The 7,482-nt window shown below is 35.2% G+C and overlaps 1 protein-coding gene across 1 annotated transcript in view; it reads right to left on the reverse strand.

Moving 5' to 3' along the window:
* Nucleotides 1-6,980, reverse strand: part of LOC306870277 (discoidin domain-containing receptor 2-like) — a 34,147-nt gene extending 27,167 nt beyond the window's left edge. Inside the window, exon 1 of the mRNA XM_079417449.1 lies at nucleotides 6,783-6,980. The gene's annotated coding sequence lies outside the window, so the exon portion shown is untranslated. The remainder of the gene's footprint in view (nucleotides 1-6,782) is intronic.
* Nucleotides 6,981-7,482: the final 502 nt, after the last annotated feature.

Genomic DNA, 7,482 nt, shown 5'->3' on the forward strand with positions numbered 1-7,482 from the left:
TTTTAAGCATTTTGTTTTTTTTACAGTGCATTATGTTGTGCTTACGCTGTTCCTTTACTGAAAAAGATGTTGAATTTACAAAGTGCTACAAACAATGAACAGCCTGTTTCATGAAAAAGTCACATCGCATAACCTACCCAAATTCCAGACTCTTACAACCAGCACGTACATGCATGCATGCATACTGACAAAACATGCAAACCTCCGCAAGCATGCGGGAACGTGTTTGCCCTACTGAGCTAGAATTAAAGGACAGAGAGAAATGTATATCCATTCTGCTCACTCTCATCTACACAACATGTTTCGCACACAAACAAATGCATCACACTCACATTCCAACATCCTGGTGTTAAGGAACTGTAGTACAGTTCACTCAATGGCCTCTGCTGAGTCTTACTGCCAAACATCTCAAATTATGCAACACAATAAACAATGTGCAGAGCAAAACCAAGAGAGAGTCGCTGGCAGCTCACCAGAGAGATAGAGTGAGAGACTGCACCAAACCACAGCCAGAACCGACATAAATGTTGTAAATAATCTCATTCAACAGCCAGCTAGTCAGGTTAGATAGACCTCAAGTGTACTTCAAATACACCACACAGGGGGAATAAAACAGGATAGTAAAAACTGAAAAGTCTCAATGTATCCAAAACCAAATGCTTTGTTGACTCAAGGACAAACTTACTGTGGCCACAACTCCAGTTGAAAAAAACTTAGCCTTTAATCTATTCAAGGGTTCATGCGGAGATCTCTTTATTTGTTGAGCATGGAAAGAAACCATAGGAAAGAAGAAAACAACAACTAATATGGCAAGCAAATATAGACTGCATAGTTTCCTGTTTATATGTTTCTGAATGTATGAACTGATAAATGTATATTATGAATGCAATGCAAGTTGTTTTGGATAAAACTGTCGGTCAAATGCATTAAATAAAATAAAGTCTGTAAAGTAAATTAGTCTGCAATTAAAAGTCAGAAATCTCAATTTGTTTGAGTAAAATTGTCTAAAATAAATAAAATTAAATAAATGCAAGAATAGCTGTCCTTGCATTGATGTTCTTTTGGTATATGAAAGTTATATTAAATGTGAAAGAGTGAAGTGACCCACTTTTTAAATACAGGATTAGTGTTTTTTCATTGTATCACTACTACTATTGCTGCTTGTAAATGAGTAACTTAGACTAACTAGTGTGCTGTGTACACTACCGTTCAAAAGTTAACATTTCACCATTTATTTGATCAAATAAATACAGTAAAACAATAATGTAAAATATTATTACAATTTAAAATAACTGTTTTCTATTTGAATATTTGTTTCAATGCAATTTCTTCCTGTGATATCAAAGCTGAATTTACATCATTACTCCAGTCAGTGTCGCATGATCCTTCAGAAATCATTTTAATATGCTGATTTGCTGCTCAAGAAACATTTCTTATTATGAGCAGTAATATCAGTGTTGCTTAATATTTTTGTGTAAACTGTAGTACAATTTTTTTCTTTTAGTAACAGTATTTATTTGTAATGGAACTATTTTGTAACAGTATACATGTCTTTACTGTCAGTTTACACCAACTGAAGCGGCCATGCATTATTATAATTTTTCTGTCTTGTTTTCTCGTGATCACGACTTAGTTTTCTCGTGATCTCGACATAACGAAAGTTGTTTTGTCGTTATCACGACTTAATTTTCTCGTGATCTCGACATAACGAAAGTTGTTTTGTCGTTATCACGACTTAATTTTCTCGTGATCTCGACATAACGAAATTTGTTTTGTGGTTATCTGGACATAACGAAAGTTGTTGATCTCAACCTAAAAACCATTTTCTCACGACGTAATTGTAGCTATCATGAGAAAATCAGGGTTGCTATAATTGTCTTCGACGATAAAGTTGCAGACCCGACAGCCTCCTTCTCAAGTGTCGAACACTTATGTATAAGTGGTCAATCACTGACAGACACAGAGCTAAAATGTCCGAGTATGAATATGCATGACAAGTACTATTCTATCATGGATCAATGTAGTCGGTCACACACACAACACCTTCAATATTTGGGATGGTACTTATACCATATTTTTATTTTTATTATTTCAGTTTGAGTGAGTCCCTGATCAAAGTAAAAGCGAATACGATCATCCATGATGCTGCGATGATGCTGCTTCTATAGCATTTTCTCATGCCGAATACACAGAGAAAATTAAGTCGTGATAACGACAAAACAACTTTCGTTATGTCGAGATCACGAGAAAATTAAGTCGTGATAACGACAAAACAACTTTCGTTATGTCGAGATCACGAGAAAATTAAGTCGTGATCACGAGAAAACAAGACAGAAAAATTATAATAATGCATGGCCGCTTAGAACTTCCGTAGTATTTATTTGTAATGGAACTATTTTGTAACAGTATACATGTCTTTACTGTCAGTTTACACCAACTGAATGTGTGAAATAAAATTATTTATTTAGAAATACAGTCGTGGTCAGAATTATTGGCACCCTTGGTAAATATGATCAAAGAAGGCTCTGAAAATAAACCTGCATTATTAATCTTTTATTTATTTTTTTTAATCACAAAAATCTAACCTCTCATTGAACTAAACCAATTGAAAATGGGAGAAAATCTCATTATGAAATAAATGTTTTTCTCAAATACACGTTGGACACAGTTATTGGCACCCCTATAAATTCTATAAAATATCTCTGAAGTATATTCCCATTCATATTTACAATTTTATGAACATGAAATTATCCAGCCATGGCTTCCTGTTTCACAGAAATATAAACAGGAGGGAAAACAAAGCCCGAATTCCCTTAATCATCCATCACAATGAGAAAAACCAAAGAATACATTTCTGATGTGCAGCAAAAGATAATTGAGCTTCACAAATTAGTGAAGTGGCTTTAAGAAAAGAGCTAGAGCAGTGGAAATTCCCATTTCCACCATCAGGACAATAATTAAGAATTTCCAATCAACAGAAAATGTTATGAATCTGCCTGAAATATCATCCTAACGCACGGTGAGGAGGAGAATTTGACTCTTCAAGGACCACAGCTGGAGAATTGTAGAGAAAGGTTGAGTTTTGGGGTCAAAACAGCCCCCTTGTTCGGGAGGGTTTAAAGAAAAATTATCCTAGCTCATCCAAAAACAATCTCCAGCATATTCAGTTGTCAGACACAACTAGAACTTCAAATGGGACTGGCTTCTATGGTCAGATGAAACTAAAAAATTTGCTTTTTAGCAGCAAACACTCAAGATGGGTTTGGTGAACACAGGGATAAAGAGTAACCCATGTGTACAATGAAATATACTGCTGTATTTATAATGTTGTGGGCCTATATTTCTGCTGGAGGTCCTGGACATCTTGTTTAGACACATGGCATCATGGATTCTATCAAATACCAACAGATAAAAAATCAACAAGTGACTGACTCTGTTAGAAATCTTATAATGGACCATGTTTGGATCTTCCAACCGGACAATAATCCAAACACAAACCTCAAAAACAACACAAACATGGGTCACTGAGCACAAAACCAAGCTTCTGCTGGCCATTCCAGTCCTCTGACCTGAACCCTGTAGAAAATGAGTGAGGTGAACTGAAGAGAAGAAGCACCGTCATGGAGCTGTGAATCTGAAGGATCTGGAGAGATTCTGGATGAAGGAATGATCTCTTGTCAGGTGTTCTCTAACCTCATCAGGAATTATAGGAGAAAATTTAAAGCTGTTAAACTGGCAAATGCAGGTTTCAAAAAGTATTGAATAAAAGGGTGCCGTTAATTGTGGCCAATGTGTATTTGAGAAAAACATTTATTTAATAATGATATTTCCTCCCGTTTTAAATTCTTATTCTCCAATGAAAGGTTAGATTTTTGCGATTTTTTTAAAATAAAAGATCAAAAGGATTAACAATGCAGATTAATTTTCACAGCCTTCTTTGATCATATTTACCAAGGGTGCCAATAATTGTGACCACAACTTTATACATATTTTTACTGACCCCAGAAAACATGAAATTAAAAAAAGGACAGAACAGGGATGTGCAAACCTACACATTTTCAAGACAAGATTAAGAGCATCATCTGTTCTTATTTCTGGAAAATCATTCGGGTCAGAACTAAATTGTAAATAATGAGCTTTACTTGCATTCTCTGTACAGTATTTTATGCTGGACATTAGTGTATAAGGCTTCACTGTAATTCATCATCTGTGATACTTACAGTAAATATCACTCAACCTCTTTCTTTAAATTCATATTGCCTCTATAACAAACACATCATCTCTTTCATCCCCATTATGACATAACCCGAAATCATTTCTTCATTGACCTCAAAATGGCTTCAGCAATTGGACTGCTGCAGATTCTCTCAAGTGTTACGGTCTGCAGTAACTTTCAGAGATAAATGTTGAACAGAGAGCCTGATAATCAGACACAGACAGAAACGAGAGCTGTGAGCATGAGAATTTACGCTCAAGGCATTTTTCATTTGTTAGGCAACATCTGACCTCTGCTCTGGCATACAATACTTTCTTGCATCACAGGAGAAAGAAAAACAGCATACTTAATAAAAAGCACAGAGGAAATCGCTGTTATAATCGGCTTTACGAAGATTAAACTCGGGGATGAAATGTCTCAGATTCTCAGCTACAAATGCTTTATGATTTATTAAATATCACTAACCTGTCATCTCACATGAAACAGGTGAATCTGATGAATTTCAAAGATCTTTTACTTTTCAAAGCAGCAAACTATCAATCTATCACCAATTCCTAATAATCAATAATGATTCAAGGAGATTTTGCAGCTTTTGTAAGTCTTTGGTGAATGGTTCTAATACACTCCATTTAAAGTTCACCCTAAATATAACTTGCTGAAAATATACTCATCCCCAGGCCATCCAAGATGTAGGTGCGTTTGTTTCGTCATCAGAACAGATTTGGAGATATTCAGCATTATCACATGCTCACCAGTGGATCCTCTACAGTGAATGGGTGCCGTCTGAATGAGAGTTCAAAGTGATGTAATGCAAAATTTCTCCAAATCTGTTCCAATAAAGAAACAAACTCATCTACATATTGAATGGCTTGAGGGTGAGTACATTTTCAGAAAATGTTCATGTTTCGGTGAACTTTCTTTAATGCTTAAGTATTTTTTTTTCTATAGAGGAGACGGGAGCTCAACAACACTTTTAAGAGGAAGTTGTCACAATGGGAACATTCCACTATTTTAGGGTTTTCTGCACAGTTTAAACAGTAAAGCAATTATAAAAGACAAAACAATGCATGAATCATTAAACTTTGTAAAATAAAGTAACAAATAAAAACATGTAACCATTTTTTGAATAAGATAAATTGTATAAAATCACAACTTGGGTGAAAACAACAAATGGCCCATTTAAAGCAGCAGTCCGTAAATTTTGCCTCTTTGTCGCCATCTATGTTTGAAAACCTGGAATTGCAGTTACTTGCGTAATTATCTTGTTTGTGTGGGGTTGTTAGTGTGGCAGTCGGTTACCACACCGGTGTGGATGTTTACTGTACTTCGCAATCACAGATTCTAGTCTGCGTCTTGGAATATATGACCCAAATAAGAATTTTCACCGTATATTGTCATCTGAACATGTAACAAGTCTGCCACATTTGTTCTGACCAACTGAGGAAAAAAGCATTACAATAAATCAGCCACCAATGGTGATTAAATCTAACGATCGGTTAGCTCATATCACATCGAACCGTGCAAATTATTATTGTTAACAACATCAGCATTGCGTGACAATGAGTATACTATAGTGAGTATTAGAGTGTAGAATTCAATCTAATATCTAATTGTCATACCATTCAAAGTTCATATTAACCTATGCTCCCTTCGAACTGGTTTTCTTTAAAATACAAATTTTGTGTAATCCCAGGCTCTCTCAAAATTTCCATATTTTCATAATGTTTTGATAAAAAGCTATTTATTAAAACCAATTCTTATTATGCAAGGCGTAAAACTGTAGAACTCATCTTCACCCCATCAGTAAAATAGCACACTCAAACTCAATCTATCAGAAGTTAGGAGTTATGAATCATGTCCGAAAGATTCGATTCTCAGTTCAATGAGTTATCCGACTCACAATGATCCGAATCAACATATTCGAAATAGACGGTTCTCCAATTTGAATTGAATCGCTGACTGGATAAACGCTCGGATTGATTCAGTCTGATTCGCGACCGGTTAGTGAACCGACTCAGAAAATGATTCATTGAATCGGACATCATTCGTGCAGAATTCATAATATAAAACATTTAAAATTTTTTAGCGGTAGTAAAGGTAACAGTAATCAGTTCTTGTAGGTAAAAGTAGAACATGCACACTGCGGCTTGATTTATAAAGCTGATGACAAGAGACAAATAAAATCCCAAAGCAGCAACTTTAAAACAGACAGAAAGAAACAAACTGTTCAAGACAATAAAGTGAAATTACAGCCACAAAACACTTAACCATTCTATCGATATATCCCCATCAAACAAAAAATCTAAATTATATTGTCAGTGTAGCCTATTCAAACTTTTTCAAACAATCGCCTGCAAATAAAAGTTAATAAACCTGTGATGTCTAACAAAAGCGTCCAAAGTTGACAAAACAAAGTTGTGAATCACCTCGAGCGCAACAGCAGCACACATCTGATCTGTCGAAACGCAAGAGTGTTTCTCAATCGCAACAAAGAGTTGAGAAAAATCAACAACTTCAGTTTGTCTTCAGAAACTTCACTATCTTTCGCTTCAAACTGAGTAAATACCTGTTTTCGGGATCTTGACGATCGTTTATCCCACCGAAGTCACATCCGACAGTCAACGCGCCATTACAGATGTGTTCAAGAGTCTATGTTCAACACTGTTACAATGCATCGGAAGATCTGCTGCAAGAGAAGAAAAAAACAAAAACGGTCCAATGTTATTTTCACATCACATCCCTCTTCCGGTCGCTTGAGAGCAATGGATGTAACTCAAGGAACAGCTACACTTAGAATAGAAATATATATATGAAAATATGAAATATATTATTTCATTTGTATTATTTATAAATAAATAAGATGTATTTAATAAATAACATTTATTTTATTTAAATATTATTATTAAATATTTACAAAATAGCAAAAACACAATATATAATATGGACAATTATGTGTGTACAGGTCTGATATGTGCAAATATGAAATGAAAATAAGTATGTGTGATGAATAAATAATGTATAATAATGTTGTGTGTTCCACGTTTATTGTCAAGTGTTCATGAGATGGATTACCTGAGGGAAGAAACTGTTTCTGTGTCTGGTCGTTCTGTTGCTCAGAGCTCTGTAGTGTCGACCAGATGGTAACAGTTCAAAGAGGGAGTGTGCTGGATGTGAGGGATCCAGAATGATTTTACCAGCCCTTTTGCTCACTCTGGATAAGTACAGTTCTTGGAGAGTGGGGAGGGTTGTACCAATGATTCGCTCAG

Source organism: Barbus barbus, assembly GCF_936440315.1.
Source record: "Barbus barbus genome assembly, chromosome: 5".
NCBI classification, from domain to species: Eukaryota; Metazoa; Chordata; class Actinopteri; order Cypriniformes; family Cyprinidae; genus Barbus; species Barbus barbus.